The 19229-nt window shown below is 39.9% G+C and overlaps 2 long non-coding RNA genes across 2 annotated transcripts in view; one reads left to right on the forward strand and one right to left on the reverse strand.

Moving 5' to 3' along the window:
• Positions 1–19229, forward strand: part of LOC138171518 (uncharacterized) — a 579386-nt gene that overhangs the window by 552966 nt on the left and 7191 nt on the right. The gene's annotated exons all lie outside the window — the stretch shown is intronic.
• On the reverse strand, positions 13431–16057 carry LOC138172426 (uncharacterized). The gene is made up of 2 exons (XR_011171116.1): positions 15559–16057; positions 13431–14444 (listed from the first exon to the last, which is right to left on the reverse strand). It is a non-coding gene; the product is annotated as an uncharacterized lncRNA (long non-coding RNA).

Below are 19229 nucleotides of genomic sequence, written 5' to 3' on the forward strand. Positions count from 1 at the left end.
CCTTCCTTCCTTCCTTCCTTCCTTCCTTCCTTCCTCCCTCCCTCCCTTTCTCTTTCTTCCTTTCTTTTTTCTTTCTTTCTCTCTCTCTCTTTCTTCCTTTCTTTCTATATCTTTGGCATATAGACCTAATAGTGTATTGCTGAGTGTGCATGATTTTATAACCCTTTGGGCATAGTTCAAAATTGCTCTCCAGAACAGCTGGATCAGTTCACAATTCCACCAACAATGCATTTGTCGGTCATTGTTCAGTTATGTCTTACTCTTTGTGACCCTATCTGAGTTGTTTTTGATAGTTTGTTGTTGTTAGCATTATTCGGACTTGACTATTATTGCAAAAGCCTGCTGACTAGTCTGCCTACCACAGGTTTCTCTCTACTCCAATTCATCTCCATTCAACTGCCAATGTGATTTTCCTAAACCTCAAATCTGACCATGTCAACCCCCATATTCAACAAACTCCAGGGGGTCCCTATCACTTTCCAAGATTAAAACAAAGTTTGTTTGGCATTCAAATTCCTTCATAACCTAGTCTCCTCCACACACCTTTCCAGTCTTCTTATACTTTACACCTCCTACTCCCCACCCCTATGTACTCTGTGACAAAGTGACAATACCCTTTCTTTTGTTCCTCAAACAAGATACTCCATCTCTTGGCCCTGGGCATTTTTTTCTGGCTATCTCCCATGCCTGAAATGCTGTTCCTCTGAACCTCTTCTGCCTGGCTTCCTTAGCTTTCTTCAAATACCAACTAAAATCCCACCTTCTGCAGAAAGACTTTCCCAATCCCTCTTAATTCTAATGCCTCCCCTCTGTTAATTATGTTCTATTTATTCGGTATATAGTTTTTTCATACATATTGGTTCATTTGTTGTCTCTCCCATTCCATTATAAGCTCCTTAAGGGTCAGAATGGTCTTTGTATCTTTGGAGCTTAGCAAAGTGTCTGATTTGGGCAGCAGCACTTGTGTTACAGGCAGCCTGGGGGCACAAGGAACTTTGAAAGCTACTGGAGAAGGAAGGGTAGAAAACAAATCAGACTTTCAGGTCAATCTAAATAATGCTTCTGGGGGGGGGGAGGGGGGCAACCAGGTGGCTCAATGAATAGAGCTCTGACCCTGGAGTCAGGAGAACCTGGGTTCAAATCTGGCCTCAGACACTTAACACTTACTAGCTATATGACCTTGGGCAAGTCACTTAACCCTAATTGCCCTGCCTTACACCCTCCAAAAAAAAATTAATGCTTCTTGGAACTAAAGCAACCACTCTTATGATGATAGCACCTTCCCTTTTATTGACAGGAACCAAAAATCAGATAAAAAACCTGACTAGGAAGAAATTCAGATGAGCCACATGGGTCCAAATACCAAATCATCAGATAATTATGCCACATTGAATGAGAGGGGAAATCACAATAGGCCACTGGATCAATCTGGGGACCTGGGTGAAATGGAACCATTGAAAGGAACACCCTTAATGCAGAATATGTAGCACCACTGTTTCAAGCTTCATATAGGTTTATAACATATGTACTTTTACGGTGGTGAAATGGACTGATGATTCTACCCCCTCCCTCATTGGACTTTTGTGCCAAGTGCCAAGCTACCTCCTGCCCTATTAGCCTTACATGTGCTGGCTTCCTTTCCTCAACCCCAACCTCTTTCAATGATGCCCTTCTCTCCCTGACCCTGGTTTCTCCCAAGGAGTCTGACTCAGTCGCTTGTATAGAATATCTCAATTTCTCCTGCCATAAGAAACTGCTGCAGATTATTTCTTTTGTCAGCTCTTCCCAGAGCTTCTGGCCCTATATGAAGGTTTGAAGGAAGTTTGAGATTCTTCATCAAAAGCCATGGGAAGAATTAAAAGTTGGTTTCAATGTATATGGTGTCTATCAAAGCTCTCATGTTTTGATTGGTTCTTCCTTTTAAATATTTTTTGGTGGACAAAGAAAAAAGCTTTTAATGGGCAAGGAGTGAATTCTCATTTCTTCTCTCCACCTATTCCTAATGGATATCTTGGTTTAGAAGCAAAGAATGTTGGTAACATTGGCACATTCTATTTGAGGAAAGAGGAATCTCACCAAGAAATCCTTCAGAGCAGACCTTCCTTCCTGCATCTCCAGGGGAGGGACCATGTAAGGACTTTTGACCCAACTCACTGTTAGTGAGTAAGTGCCACCCCTTGTTAAGTCTTTCTTTGCCATTCATTCCTCATCCTACTGCAGATATAATGGCCAAATCTGTTTCAGAAGTCTTAGGAAAGAGAATCAGGCTGTACTGTGAAGGGAATGTTCTTGGGGGAGTGAACTGGAAGAGTGTGGAAGGGGAATTAGGTCTTTAAAAAAATCAGCTCCTTCCTCTATCAAATGGGGAGGAATATGTACATAAGGTGGTTGATCTGAAGTTGAGGTGGGAAGCTTTTCTTTTCCTCTTTTTTTAATCCCTTATCTTTCCCCTCTTGGCCAAGAGGATTTTTATATACATAGTTCCTGACCTTCCTCATTCTGTTCTGGGGGGCTGCCCTGGCTTTGCCTGTCCCATGTGCCTTTGGCCTGGGGTGGGCTTCTCTCCCCCAACTCCCAAGTGCCTTTCTTTGCCAAAGCAGCCTCATTTCCAATGATTGTACGAATTAGATTTTGTTGCTTTCCCATTGATATTAAAAAGGATATCAAGTGACTGGATCTTAGGGCCTAGAGGAACCTAAATTATCCTTTTGGCCTAGGGTGGATGACCCATATACCCAAGCACTGAAAGTTAGGTTTCCAGCAATAATCCTACTTGGATAAATCTTTAAATGTTTTGGGTGTAGGATAAAGTTGTGAGATATGATCCCCAAATTTCAACCTCTGAAGTGTTTCTGGAAAGCCTGGGCTGTGTTCCACCCTTTTAGCTCAGGGCATTTGATCATGGTAGTGAAAAGAGTCAGCTTCTCTGTGGTTTAGGGGTGTGTGTGTGTGTGTGTGTGTGTGTGTGTGTGTGTGTGTGTGTGTGTGTGTGTTTAACCCTATCCCTCCCTCACTAAAATTCCAAACCACGTTCACTGTAGCTGGACGACCTCCCCAAGTTTTGGTTGTTGAGCTGGAGAAGAAGTATTCAGATGCTTTGCCCTAAAGCTTGGATGCCCACCATCTTCTTCCCACCCCTTGGTGGTAGAGGAGAGACTCTTGCTCTCAGGGACCCCAGGAGCACACACACTGCACAGAGGGGGGTGGGTTCTGGTCTGAACTGGGTCTCCCTCTCCCTTCTCTCCCTTTGTCTCTTTTATTCTGGTGCTCTTTTGTTCTCTTGGTGGGGTTGTAGGTATATATACAGATATGGGCTTTGGGGACCTTTTAAAATTTTTTGTGTGACTATAAAACACTAAATACTCAATTCCAGAAGAAGCAAATGTTCCACCTCCCCCACTGAACACAATCATGGGACATGTCTTCTCTATTCCCTTTTCTCTTTCTTGTTAAGACTTTTTAAAAGAAATGAGGTTTTTTTTGTTTTGTTTTGTTTTGTTTTAAGCAATTGGGGTTAAGTAACTTGCCAGTTATTTTTTGTGTGGGTGTCAAGTATCTGTGTCCAGAACCGATCCTGGGTCTCCTGACACCAGGGCTGTCACTCTTACTCACTGTGCCACCTGGCCGCCCCAAAGAAATGAGTTTTTTAAAATATAAAACATTGTATTTCATAGATACATAGAAAACACTTAATAACTGCTAATCAGCTGACTGATTTTTCTTCACTTAAGAATTTCATCTCTTAACTTCTTAATTGTGCAGTGAATGGACTCCTTGTTCCCCTCTTGGGATTGCAGGTTTCCTTCAAAGCTCTGCTAAACTGCCTTCCTACTAGAAGCCTTTCCTGAAGTAGGTGCTAGTGCCTCATCCCCAAATCACCTTGCATTTATTTTAGTGCACACATGGTTCCCTGACTTTTTCTCCCCCTTTGAGGGAAGTTCTTACCCACTTTGGATAACACCAGAAGTATCTCCTCCCGAAATGGAAAAGCCAGGGGATTAGCTGTTCAGACCAGACTTACTGTAAAAGTAACTTGGCAGAAAATAGTACAGACAACTTCTTCAATCAGTTCAAAGCAGTCAGTCAACTAGCTTTAATAAATTGATTACTCCATGCCAAGCCCTGTGTTAAGCACAGGGATACAAAAAAAAAAAAGGCAAAACACACAAACACACCCCTTGGAATCTAACTCAACAAGCATTTAAGAGGCCACAATCTGTCAGTCTCAAGATTGGTGCTGGGGTTAAAAAAAAAAGACAAAAGAATTTTCTAGCACAGACTTACTCTGTGTCTAATGCAAGTGAACTTTTAATAAATTTTACTTTTCTTTGGCTGAAAAAAAAAAAGATAAAGATCAGGAGGCCTGGAGATGGCCCATAGCGTCTAGCAGCTTTTCCTCTGAGGAGATGCTCAGCTGGAGATGGAAGTCAGGCACAGTCAAAGGAAGTTCTCTTTCTCTTCTCACCTGAGGCTGGAGATGGGAGGGGATGAAGCAGAAAGTGTGTATTATATCCTTCCTTGTAGAGTGTATGCTCTTTGAGGGCAGGGACTATTTCATTTTTCTTTATCTTCAGCCTTAGTACTGTGTTTTGTACTTAAATGCTTGTTGAATTAAGTTATAGGAGAAGATAATAAGGGAAAAGGGGGATAGTGGGGAACAGAAGAAATCCAGGGGTCCTTGAGTGAGGGAGTCTAGAGATAAAATCATCTCTTTCCAGAATGGTGTATTCTTAAACCCCAGATGGACTGTTTGAAGGGCATCTGGGATCCCTTGCCTCCTAGAATGACACCACCATTCCACAAACCCCTTCTTCATACAATCTTCATATTCTGAATGAGACTATCATGAATTCTACATGCATGCTTTCAAAACTATTGTTTGACTGTGCTTTGTTCTTGACTTCTTTCTATTTATTTAAAAATATCTCTATGCTCTTTTTTCAGTATTGCTTGCTTCCCTCTTCTAAAGTCTCTTCTGAGAGAGAGAGAGAGAGAGAGAGAGAGAGAGAGAGAGAGCACATCTTGCAACAAATAAACATATAGTCAACCAAAACAAATCCATCCAGTAGTTATGTCCAAAAACTTGTGTCCATCATTTCTCTCTTGATGCTCCTGACTGATAGAAGTCCAATGGTAGGACTAGTGATGTAATGGATGTAATGGATGACCATGGCATCTTTGATGTCTGAGGATGAACCACAGTAACAACTCCTGATAGAAGTGTGTTACATAGTTTACTATAGGTCCCCGAGGCATTATTGATCATTGTATCAATCAGAAGACTTGTCTTTCAAAATTGTTTTTCATTACAGGGTTTCTATCCTAGAAAAAAAATATATTCTGAACTTTGAAACAGTTCACAAGATTGTCTGGAATCATCTCTTATCATTTTTCTCAGCCCAATAATATTCCATAACGATCATATCCACACTTTGTTCATATTCACAAATTGTTCGTTCCCCAAACATCTGAGAAACAATTTAAAGCACTACCTTAGATACTAGGTTTTTTTTTTCCTCTCCTCTCTCCCTTTTTAATTCCCTCTAGGAAATTTATTTTGGTTGTGACTATTCCTTCCCTGGTATTATTCTCTATTAATCTCTCCTTCCTTATCCTTGTGTGTTTCTACGTTGAGTATGATGTATTCCTACACCAAACTATGTGTGTTCAACCCTCCTTTGTTAGGTTCAGATAAGAATGACATTTTTCTGATACCCACTTCCTCTACTCCTTCCTCCATGTTAGTTTATTCTTCTCACATATACCATTTTTTTAAAAGCAATTGGGGTTAAGTAACTTGCTCAAGGGTACACAGCCAGGTGTTTCTGGGTGGGTGCTAAATGTCTGAGCCCGGGATTTGATCTCCAGGTCTTCTCAACACTGGAGCAGGTGCTCTTACTCGCTGTGCTACCTGGCCGACCCCACATATACCATTTATAAAAAATAACAAATTCCATCCCTTTCTTCCTCTCTACAGTAGTATATATTCCTCCTTTTCCCCACCTATGTTTTCCTCCTCTTCAAATCCTAAGAACAGAACCAATCCACCCCTAGGACTTCTGTTTTTTTGAATTAGCTCCATAATACCCTTTGAAGACAATAAGATTCTGCTGCTTCTCAGTTTTTTTCAGTTCTATGTGACTCTTTGTGGCCCATTGAGGGTTTTCTTGGCAAAGATACTGGAGTCATTTGCCATTTTCTTTTCCAATAAGGTTCTGAAGAATCTCTTCTCCACTATTTGAATATTAGCCCTTTATCATCATACAGCCCTTTCCAGTTGCTCAAATTTTATCCTTTTGAGTTTCTCTGAATTCTTGTGTTTGCATTTCAGAGTTCCTACTCAGTTTTGGTCCTTCCACCAGAAATGCTTGAAAGTACTCTATTCTATTTCCTGTAGGATTATTACACTCAGCTTTGCAGGGTAAATTATTCTTGGGCATAAACCTATCTCTTTTGCTTTGGGAAATATTGAATTCTTCACTCTCCCCTGCTTTATAGTAGAAACTGACAGGCCTTATATGCTTTCTTGGTCCTTGAATTCTTTCTTTCTGGATAGTCACACTATTTTTTTTCTTTGCTGTGGGAGTTCTGGATTATTAAATTATCTCTCTTTGGCCTGTTTTCTAAGTCACTTGTTTTCAATATCTGATATCTTATTTTTAAAATATTTTTTCTGTCTTTTGATTTTGTTCTAGTATGTATTTCTTTTTCTGATGTGTTAGTTTCTGTTTGGTCTCTTCTAGTCTTTAAGAAGTCCATTTCTTAGGTAAGATTTACTATTTTCTCTACTAAGTTATTTGTTTTTTACAGAAGTTTTACTTAATTAAAAAAATTCTTGCTTCATTTTTGCAAGTACTTCTGCTGTCTTCATGGGAAATCATTTTTCTCTTGTGTCTCTGTTTATAACTGTTAACTGAGTTCCTGGTTTCTTCTTTTCTTCTAGATCTTATAAGAATTTTTTTGTACTTGTCCAGTGTTCACTTTGATTGGGCTTTTCCATAGGGCCAGGCTCCACCCCCTACTCTGCATTTGGATGGGCTAGTCAGTTCTGTTTAGTTTCCCTCTGGATTACCTAGTTTCCTGTGCTGACCTTTAGCTCCAGGGACAGCTCCCCCTACGCCCTTGAATCTTGGAGATTCAGAGCGTTGAATTTACATAACCTTCTCTGGTGTCTTAGGACAGGGCGCTAGGGATCTCAGAACCCCTGGGTTCTACTGCACCAAGTTGGTCACTGTCCTTCAATACTCCCTGGCATTTTAAAGTCTTAATTCTTGGCCTTCCTGACCGTCCTATAGTTTGCTCAGGTCTGAAAGGAAACCTTACCCATTCCCTCTTAATTGTAGTACTCTCCACCTGTTGATTATTTCCTATTTATGTTGTATATGGTCTCCATTAGATTGTGAGCTCCTGGAGGGCTTACATACAATGTCACCCTGGCTGGTTATTGTCACAATGGGAGCTTATCCCATAGCATTTACTTTTCTGGTGACTCCTTTTCCTATTGCTATCAGGCTTCTTTCTTTCTTTTTTTTTTCCCCAGAAGGGTAGGGTTACATTTTATTGTCATTTACAAACATTAAAATATAAATAAAATAGTTCATTCAGCATCAGTTCATATAAGTCTTTCCAGGTTTTTCTGCAATCCTCCAGCTCATCATTTCTCATGGAACAATAATACATTCATATACCACAACTTGTTCAGCCATTCCCCAATTGATGGGCATCCCCTCAATTTCCAATTCTTTGCCACCACAAAAAGAGTGCTATCAATATATTTTTTTACATGTGTGGGTCCTTTTCCCTTTTTTATGATTTCTTTGGGATACAGAGCTAGTAGTGGTATTGCTGGGTCAAAGGGTATGCAGTTTTATAGCCCTTTGGGCATAGTTCAAAATTGCTTTCCAGAATGGTTGGATCAGTTCACAGCTCCACCAACAATTCATTAGAGTTCCAATTTTCCCACATCTTCTCCAACATTTGTCATTTTCTTATTTTATCATGCTAGCCAATCTGATAGGTGTGATGTGGTACCTTAAGAGTTATTTTGATTTGCATTTCTCTAATCAATAGTGATTTGGAGCATGTTTTATATGACTATAGAGAGCTTTAATTTCTTCCTCTGAAAACTGCCTGGTATCCTTTGACCTTTCAATTGGGGAGGAGCTTTTTCTTATGGGCTCCTGACAATTCACTCACCTTTTGTCCACAACATCCTGACAGTTAGCTACATACACTTCTATGAAGATCATACCGGGGTACATTTCACAAAGAAAGGTTTGATCATTTTGCGTGGTCTATGCCATGTGGCTGAGAAGTAAACTACTACTAATTTGTCTCTAGCCTCTTTCAATTCTAAGTCCAAGTTTTCCTCACCCTAGGTCTGTTTCATTATCTTTTCTCGAGACAGGGAAAGATGGGGGGGGGAGGGGAAGGGGTGTCACAGCAGAGGCATCGGAGGCTCGCTGGTTTGGGAGGTCGGAGTGGGGGGATAGGGGTAATTTGGGTCATCTGGGTGGTCAGCCTGAATTGGAAACCTGAGACTTTCCCAAGGTGCTTTCTGTCTTCCTTTGCTCCATTTCTTTTCCTCCTTTTCTCCTCATTTCCAGTAAACTACGGCTGGTGACACAACAGTAATTAGCTATAAAGGTTGTGTGGAGAGGGCGGGAGGAAGCCAGAAAGATCGTGGGAAAACTACCTTTCCTTTAGGTTTCTAATGCATTTTTTGAGGTAGAAGAATGAATTTATTGTATTTCCTCACTGGATTTCTTTATTATTTCCTCAAGTATGAACTTTGCTGTTTTTCTGGAGTATGTGGGATTTGGGTAGTCTGGCTCCCATTCATACAGCTATCTTTCTTGTTGAGAAGTCAATTTGCAGTGTAATTATAAGAACATTTAAGCTTCGCACTCAAGAACAATGACAATAGAATGTGGTGCTCATTATATTTTCTATACTTGAATTTTTTTTTACAGACATTCTTTCTTTAAACATGACCATTATCTTCCAGTATATCCTTCCCTTTTCCATACCCAGAGAGCTATTCCTTATAACAGAGAATAAAAAAGAAATTTAAAAAGCAATTCCAGTACTGATTACATTTTAAAACATATTACCTCTTTTGTTTCCTTCTTTGTGTTGACTTTAAAATGGGAACAAAAACTAAGATTCATCATAAGGGGTATTTCCCTGGGTCTCACTGGCCTCTGGTTGGAGTCGGAGGTTGGAGTCTGAGGTTCACAGCCTGTCCTCAATGTTTGAGTGACCTCCTCTGCCTCAGTAGACTAAGATTCTTCCCTTGTAAGATTAGGGGGTTAACTAGATGGCTTCTGGGGTTCCTTTGAGATCTAGATCAAGAATTTGACACCATAGAGAAAGATCTGTGAGGTCTTAGCATGAATAACATTTATGCTTTTACAGAATGAACCTTTGAAATGTAAAAGTTTAGATTTAGCTAGCTGGTAGGGGCAGCCAGGTGGCTCAGCGAGTAAGAGAGAAAAGATCTAGTTAGCCGGCAAGTATTGCTTTTGAGAACGCACCTGTAAAAACAGGGCTTAGTAATAACGTCTATGTTACTTCACAGTCAGGGTTGAAGGGAGGATCAAATGAGACAATGTCTATAAATAAAAGTTCACTATGGTACATAGTGTTAGTTAGAGTTGGAAAGCTGACAGCTTTCACACTTTACACCTTTGGGGGTAGCTTGTTCTTTCCTGGGATAGACTTTTTTCCTTTTTTTTTTTTTCCTGATTTAACTATCAGTACTTCCTGCAGACAGCTGAAATTCTTTGTTAAAAATAACCAGAACATTTCATAATCTATCAAACTATATGTTGTTTTAAAATTTTTTTAATTGCTGTCCAGAAGCAACGAGTCATTCAGAAACTTGGCAAGCCTGATTTAAAGGTACGGTATTTCTTTGAATAAATGGACCACCAATTTCTTTTTACTCATCCATCCCTTGCCTTTCTATAACATGGTTGGAGGAAGTAGATTTCATTAAAAAAAAAAAATTGCTCCTATGCCCTTTTCTATTCATCGTTCTCCAGTCTCAGGCTGTAGTTCTTGTATCAAGGACTATCTTTTCAGATTAATTTTTGTTCTACTGTGAAGTCCTAGTGATGGGGGAGGGGATCCCTCTAGGTTCAGCAGAAATTCTGATCTTATCCAAGACCAGAAAACCTGCAATATCGTCTGGAAAGAATTCAAGGTCTCAGGCTTCATTGGAGTGAGAGTTGTAGAAGTTTATTGTTACGCTTCCATGAGAAGCGGGCAAAAGTCCTTTAGGGGACCTGCAAGTGAGAGGGGTACATGCTTTTACCTTTAAAGGGTAGGGCTGCCATTGTCAGGGCTGACCAGACGGGAGGGGCCTCAATGCATTAGACAAAGGTCAGAGCTGACCAAGAGAAGCATGTGAATCTATAGTTTAGATAAGATTTGGGCCAGGTCGTTAAGGAGACAAAGGCAAGGATAAAGGAGGGTGTGGGCCAGGCCTGGGAAGAAATAAGAACAAAAGGGGTCTCAGGGTGTTGCCTAGGTGGAGTGTGGAATAGGGAGAAGGGGCAGATCTCAAGGATGGGAAAGGACAAATGGCAGTTACAACTGAACAGACTGGTTTTACAAGTTGGTTTCACAAATTGACTAGACCCCAGGTACCCCATCACTAGGAGAACCTTCAGCATCCCTGATTGACCAGCTCTAACTCCCTTCCATTCTCCAGCATACTACTTAACCCCTAGACAAATAGGAGTAATAATATTTTCCTTCTAATGCCAATTTACTGAGTTTCTTTGATTGAAAAGCAAATAGCCAGCTCAATGAACCCTAAATAACCATAATGCTGAAGGTATCTAATGAAGTAAATAGTTCATTGTCCTGGTATTGTTTTGCTTATTAAATGAATTAATAAGCAAAGACCTACTTTCCCAAGATTTAGAGGATTTAGCTTTAAATCCAGGTAACAAAAAGTTCTTTATGAAGAAAATCTAAAACTGGACTGTAATGAATGAGTATAACAGGTAGAATCAAAGTGCTTTCTTTGCTTTGTTGGTAGGAAAGGGAAGAGGAATAAAAAGAAGAAGTGGACATGTGTTCCCATGGAAATGCCAACAAAGTACCTACACGCCAGAAGGAAATAATATAGAAGTCAAGCTTCTGGAGGACAAGGACTGCTATTCTCTTTTGTCTTTTTTTTTTTTAACCCCACCACCAATCTTGAGGCTGGCAGATTGTGGCCTCTTAAATGCTTGTTGAGTTAGATTCCGAGGAGTTTGTGTGTTTTTTAACACAAGGCTTGGCATGGGTAATCAGTTAATTAAAGCTAGTTGACTGACTGCTTTGAACTGATTGAAGAAGTTGTCTGTGCTATGTTCTGCCAAGTTACTTTTTTTTTAAGCAATTGGGGTTAATTCATTTTCTCTCACCTTTCCATACTCAAGCTGTTGCCAAGGCCTATCAATGTCAACATTTCTCAACTAGGTTGCCTTCTTTCCTCTTGACATTGCCATCACTCTAATGCTGGCCTATCACCCTGTTGGTGGGTCTGCTTGCTCCAAGTCTTTGCCAATTCAATCCTCCATCTAATTAGTTATTTTCCTAAAAAGCATAGGTTCAGACCATGTCACCCCCCCCCCCAACTCCAGTTATAAATACTGTATATTCAATAAACTCCTATGGCCTCCAGGATTAAATACAAAGTCATGTTTGACAAAGCCCTTCATAACCTAGCACCCTTCTACCTCCAATCTTCTCATACCCTACATACTCCCCAGCACATAATTCTAGATTCAGTGACCCTGGCTTCCTTGCTGTTGCCTAAATAAGACTTTCCATCTCTTGGGTCCAGGCATTTTCTTTCCCTCATTCTTGGAATAGCATCCCTCATCAGCAAACCCTCTTATTTCCAGCACTATTCCTCTTTGAATTCCCTAGGCTTGTGTATTTTGTTTTTGCTTTTGTTTTTATTTTTTACAAGTTTATTTTTAATACCTTTTAAAAGAAAGCTAGTTTTATGTTTACCTTTAAATACAGAAAGAGGGGAAAAAGCAAATAATTGAATTTCTAAACTGTAAGCTTCTCCAAGATCATCTACCCTTTTTATAGGTGGAGATAAAATCTGGAAATGTGATTTGGCCAATGTCAGGATGCTGAGCGAGAGCCAGGGTATCCTTATTCCTTTTTTAGTTCTTCATACTGCTTTTTTTTTTAAATGCAATTAGGGTTAAGTAACTTGCTCAAGGTTACAGAGCCAGGTGACACTGCCTCCTTTTTAAAGGTTATCTTAATAAATTTTTTTTCTCATTTTAAAAATTTTAATTTTCAACATTCACTTTTAAGATTTAAGACTGATGTTATACATATAATCATATTCAACATATTTCTATTAGTAGTGGTGTGAAATAATCAGAACAAAAAATTTTTAACACTTTATTTTCAAAAAATTTTTATATTGAGCTTCAAGTTCCCTCACTTCCTTTTCCCTCCCCTACCCACTGATAGCAAGCAATATAGTATCAATTAACATAGATTTGTCTGTCTCTTAAAAGCCTTTAGATTTTTAAGTTCCTTGGGGACTGTCTTTTGCCTTTTTTGTATCCCCAGAACTTTGCAAGTGCATTTACACATAACTACTTTATATAAATGCTCCAGCATTCACTATTTTACTATAATTGGGAAAGTTGCTTTAACTTCCCTGGACTTGAGCTTCCTTTATAAAATATATAAATATATAAAACAAAATATTAATATAAATATTATAATTAATAATATCATATATTATAAATAATAATTAATAATATATCATATATTTTATAAAATATATAATATATATTAATAATAGTAGTAAAAATAAAAACAATAAGAACAAAGTTCTTATGTACATATGTAGTTGGAAATTATATGACTAATGTGGGCAGATGGGAAATACATTCCCCTGTCATATAAAGCTGATATAACTAGAAATCATGTTTTAGAACTGAGGCATTGTTAACAAGGTCATGTTTTCCACACTGAACGTCTGTTGAAAAAATGTTCTAAATGAGATAAAGAGATCAAATGAGATAAAAAATAGGTAGGGGGATCAAATTGTACTGAGAGTATTATATATTATTTGACAAACAAATCTTTTGCTTAACTTTGTTATACAAAATAATTCAATGGGCTTTTATTCCCCAGAGTCTTTCCAAGATTCTATCTAGCTATTTTGGTGTAGGGGTATGGTGTGGTAACTTTTTTATATATATGTATTCAAAGTAAAAAAAAATATATTTTTGCTTTAGTACTTTTTACTTTAGTACTAACCAGATAACAGATCAAACTGTTGCATTTAGAGGATAATTTAAGGGGATTATTAATTTATATTCCAAACCCCTCATTTTACAAAAGAAATCCAAAGTTCAACTTTCCCATGGTCACATAGCCAATGACAAACAGGGTTATATTAATCCAAGTAAACTTTATTGCAATAACATTGTCAAACACTAAATGTCATATAATTCTCAAAGCATATCACCTTATAAATAAAATAAAAAATGGGCTAATCACAGAATTTAACCATAAATTAAATAAGTTTAAAATTAAATAAGTCCCAGAACCAAAGCACTTAGAATAGGTAGTGTGAAAAACAAAAAGTCCAAATAAAAAAATCCTGCCAAATTTCTTAAACCCAATTGACCTCTCCTTGCAAAAACCCACCATTCTCTTTCAAATGTATACTGGGGTGGCTAGGTGGTGCTGTGAATAGAATACCAATCCTGGAGTCAGGAGGGCCTGAGTTCAAACTAGATCTGTGACTTTGGGCAAGCCACTTAAAAACACCAAATCTGCATCCCTCCCTTAAAAAGTAAAAACAAATCTTATGTATACCAATTAAGGAACCATTCCAATTCATAATGAACAATTAAGTGATCATTGTTTTAGAGAGAATTCTGAAAGGACCAAATGTTCCTTTGTTATTAAGAACAAAGTTCTTATGTACACATGTAGTTGGAAGTTACATGACTAATGTAGGCAGATGGAAATACATTCAGCTGTCATATAAAGCTGATATAACTAGAAATCATGTTTTAGAACTGAGGCATTGTGAACAAGATCAAGTTTTCCACACTGAACCTCTGTTGAAAAATGTTGAGCAAAAACCTCCAGATTCCAAGCATCTTCTTGCTCTTGATATTCCATGGTTGAAAGAATGGCTTCTGACAAGCCTCCAGTGCAAATTTTTTCCTGGTATGGATATCTTATTAAGCAACCTTTTACAATGTGAACACATTGAGAATCTTCATTGTTAAAAAAGCTGTATCTTGTCAGTTAACTTCTGGTTGGGTCAGTGGTTGTGTCAGACACCTTGGACAGCATATTTCGATTTCGAATAAGGTATTCGAAATATAGTTTGTCTCCAATTTCTACAATTCGTTTGGCCAATTCAGTTATATTTGGCTTAACTTTTGGATCTGAAAAAAATAAAATTCAGAATTTCAGCATTTCAAAGATAAGATAAGTGTATCACTATTATGCCTAAGACTATTGATCTTGACAATTTAGCCCAACACCTGTATAGTTTTAGTTATTAATTTGCTTTCTTATGATCTAACCTATACTAAATCAATAAAAGGGAAATTTCCCAGGGTGACTTTTCTGAACAAAAATTTTTCTGATTCAAAATTTGACTTTCTATCAACTAGTAAGTAGGTCTAAATCCTATTCCCTGAGCAGGCTCAAGACATTCCACCTCTTTGAAATGCCCAACTGTTTTCCCTGGAAGGAAGAAGCACAAAACATGATGCAACAACTGTCTGATATAATCGGACCTAAAACACTGATTTACAGCCTCAGATGGTCAAGTTTTATCATTGGTAGAATACTTGAATAATCGTTGGGGTCTTTCATTGAGGAAAAAGGGGACAAAAAGGCAGTATATACAATATACAACATATACTCAAGGGTTCAGTTAAATACACGAGGGACCAGGACTTTTGGGTCTCCTTGGAACAAATTTCTGCCGGGGCTGTTCTCTTTCCAGCCCACCCCCAACCTCAGTCAAGTTCGGCGGTGATCTTACTTAGCATCCCTAAAGCTCCAGTCTCGACTTTCTCCTCCACCAACAGAAACCGGCATTCAAGCCACAAATCGCTAAACCCAGAGATTAAAAACACCTTTAAGACGGCCCTCCTCATTTTCCTTTCTTCCCTCAGGCCCCCAGCTGATCTAGACCCAGCAATTAAGGAAATCCACCTCGCCATTCCCCCGCAAGCTATTCACCAGCACCATTCTATTTTGGGATTAGAAATCTGACCCTTTTCAGTTCTGGAATCCACAGCAAAGTCAGGAGTAAGACTCCATGGCTCCAACTTGAAGAGGGCTTGGCTTCCCATACCAAGTCTGTAGGAGATCTCCTAACAGCTTCAGAGAGTGCACGGAACTGTGATCCCTCCTAACTAGAGGGTGCTTCTCCTCTAAGTAGAGGCCCCCGCTTGCAATCCCGAGGTTGACTTTAGGCTTCACACACAGCCTTCCCCCGCCCCGCCACCGCCACCCCCACCCCGACCCCGACCAGCCACCTCTTACCTGCAGGTTGTAGAGGCGAAGAATCGCGCCCACTCAGGGCCAGAGGCTGAGGTGCCTGCTGTCCAGACATCCTGGTCAGGCTGGGGAAGAGTTCTGGTCGTTAGAAATGGAGCAGACCGATGACAACCCTCGCTCCGGAGTAACGGCTGGCAAGCACAGCAGCAGCGGTGGGACAGCGGCGGCGGCGGCCTCAGAAGGAGCACACGGCGTGATCTGTGCAGGTGTGAGCTGCGACGTCCGACGTGCAAACCGGAGAGCTTCTCCACCGCACTGAGCCGAGACCGGGCGCTCAGGCTCTAAAAGGGACTTTCTCAGTGACGTAGGGAAACCTCCCTCCCTCCCTTCTTCCCCCGCGGCCAAGCCCCTCCCTTCCCCTCCCCCAAGGCACCTTAGCCCTAAGGCACCTAGCTGCGCTGGTTCCCTCCCCCTCCTCCCAGGCAGCGGAGCAAGACCCTCCCGCCCGCAGGAAGAGAAGGGAAGTAGGAAGCCTGCCAGTGCTGCCCGAAAGGCCCGCGGCCAGACTTGCCCAAACAAGCTCCTGGGCCAAAAAAGTCGGGGGTGGGGGAGGAAGCAAAGGCTCCCTTCCCTCCTTATGTACTGCTGCATTTCTTCCTGCACCCTCAGAATCGGGGGTCCCAGGCCCGAACCCACCCCCCCACCCCACCCCATTGCGTGTTTAAAATCGAGGGTGAGAGATATAGAGTCCAGGATTGGAAACCTGTTATGAAAGGATGAAGAATTCCTTGCCTCAGGTGTGGATGCGAGGGGAAAGCCAGTAGGGCACTTGCCCTTGTTGGAGATTTTCCACCCAAGACTGGGGAAGGAAAAGAGGCCAGAAAGTCGGGGTGGGGGGCGCCTTTTAGGCACATGGTTGTGAGAAACAAGCCAGAATTATGAAGGGGGAGATTTCTTGTTCAAGACGGTAACCCCGAGAAATGGCCGGAAGATGAACTGCATTCAATATGAAAGGAGGCAGCTCACGACAGTAGTTCAGGGTGGAAAAGCTTCAGATTTGAGATTCTGAGTTTGAAAGTGCGTAGAAAAGTTTGACCAGTATACGGGAGGGAAGAGTGCTCATTTCCTTTTATTCTTGTTTTATTAAAAAGTTCACAAATCCTGTCTTAGTCATAGACAAGAGGGCCGGTTGTTTTCCATCCCCCGAGTACCACGTTTTTGGTGTCACAATAGCTGACTTGTCCATGTGGGCGAACAGAGGAGAGAATCACAGGAGTACTAAAAATGTCGGAGGAATCAAAGTAATACTTTCTACAAAAGTCCCACCTTTGCATTAATTTCAGAATTTTAAAAGAAATAAATTCCTTTTGGTCCACGGTTAGTTCTGAATAAACAAGTCTTTCCCATTTTCTGCCTTGTTCATCTTTTAAACACTGCATTGGCAGGCACACAGTTAAGTGTACCACAAGCTTAAAATGCTTGGTTTTTGATTGATTTAAAATGAGTAAATCAGGCAATGATAAATGGCTACTCTAGGTGGCATATGCAAGCAGAATATGAAAACTGTGAAATAATTTTTAGCTTAAGAATATTGAATTTTGTTGAATGATAAATACATAAAAGTAGAAAGAAGCATACTTCTGTAATTATCACTTAATCACTCAACAAATATTAAATTCCTGTTATCAGGGACACTGTGCTAGACACTGAAGACACAAAGAAAGCTTAATTTGTGATTGTGATCCTACTTCAAAATACTTTATACATCAGTGTCTGTTATTCCATATGTCAATTCACTGATCAAGTAGAATGAGGGACCCTAAATGAAACTGTCTGATCCCCCATAATAAGATCTAAGTTACAAACAAAAAACAGACCCTCAAGGAGTGGGACTAGAAACCAGGACCTCAAAATTAAGACCAAAAACCAGAACTTCAAGGGGTGGGACTATTATTAGTCAAAACTTCCAGTACCTCAATTTCTGAATAGGGTGATAGATTTTGAAACTGTCACAGGTTGAATAGCTTTCAGAATACCTAGACAGACATTGGGTTGTTGTGAGAAAAGCTTTGTTAACTGGAAATTGTTAAAGGAACATGGACAACAATTAAAATGTGACAGCTAGGTTAGTATTATCACTAAATTAAAAGAAAACCAAAACCAAGAATAATAACATCAGTGGTGAAAAATACGGACAGAAAAAGGAAGTCCCTGATTATGACTGAACAATGCCCTTAAAGAGATCTTCGTAACAAGAGGCCTAAAATAGAATCGAAATTAGATTTACCCTTACTGGAGTGTCCTTTTGATCTTGTCACCTTTTCTCCTCTTAATCTCCCTATAGCCCTCCTCCCAAGTCTGCCCCTACGACATGATCTTGTTAGATTTTGTTTTGTTTGAGCCAAATTCTGTAGTGCTGCTTGGCAAAGATGAGAGACTCCCTAGTGTGGAATTCAGCATGTGATCTGTGGTTATGTAGTTTAGTTCTGCTAAACTGATCTCCTCCCCTTTCCTTTTCATTCATACAGATAGATACAAAAAGGTATCAAAGGGCATACAGTTTTAAGTTGGGTAATAATTTTATATATAATACATGTATATGTATACACACATATTCCCACCCCACTCCACTGCTGCTACACTTACAAATAGGGATATATTGGTAAGTATTTAACAACCATGTGTTCCATCATACTTTTAGTATAATCTGCATTAGTGACATATATGTATATAACATATATACACATTTGCATTATTGATAAATATCTGGGCCCAGACTCTATCTACTGTGCCAACTAACTGCTCTCTGTGAATATATGTATGTATGTATTAGGTGCTTAATAAATCCTTCTTTCCTTCTTGGAAGTTCATGGAAAATTAAGGCCATAGAAGTTGTTTTCTAGCTTATTAACAGACAAAAGGAGTTTAGTGATATCCCTCTACTCAGTGTCTGTGAGGAAATAGGAAGATGCAGAGTTGTAACAAGGTAATTCAGGGTAACAGATTTTTGGCCTGAATTTAGTACTGCTTTCCTTAGGTGGCAACATTGCTAGTTAAGGTTCTAAGAATATGACTGGGCCAGATCATGACAGTAATAGAGGTTTATATCCAAGAATAGATGGCTAATTCAATATCAGCCTATGTTGAGTTTTCAGGAGTAGGTTCCGCCAAATGGAGCGTAGGTTCTGCCAAAATTCTCTTGAATGGAGAATTTCCTTATATATTCAGGTGTGATTATAGTCTAGGAGTACTTCTGCCCTCAAGTAGAAAGAGCATGTATGCTTAGCTGAAGGCATTACATGGGAGAATGAGACTATCCCAGGCAGCTAATGCCCCTTGTTAAGCTTAGTGATTCCATTCAGTAATTCTTCCTTCTTTTCTTTGATGCTGCCACCATCTTGGTGCAGGCTTTCATCACCTCATGCCTGGGTTATTGCAACAGTGGTCTCCCTGCCTCAAATTCCTCCATATTGCAGTCTCTCCTCCACTCATCTGTCAAAGTGGTCTTCCTAAAGCTCAGGTCTAACCATACCTACACACAGGATCAGATATAAAATCTCCACTCCAATGGCTGCCTATCACTCCCAGGATCAACATAAAATCCTCTATTTGGCATTCAAAACTCCTTACAACCTGCCCCCTTCACAACTTTCCAATCTTCCTATACCTTACTACCTTCCATGTATTCTGCGATTCGGTGACACGGGCCTCCTTGT

Source organism: Petaurus breviceps, unplaced genomic scaffold (genome assembly GCF_028583685.1).
Source record: "Petaurus breviceps papuanus isolate PSGF00001 unplaced genomic scaffold, PetGlider_PUasm1.0 128, whole genome shotgun sequence".
In the NCBI taxonomy this organism is placed as follows: domain Eukaryota; kingdom Metazoa; phylum Chordata; class Mammalia; order Diprotodontia; family Petauridae; genus Petaurus; species Petaurus breviceps.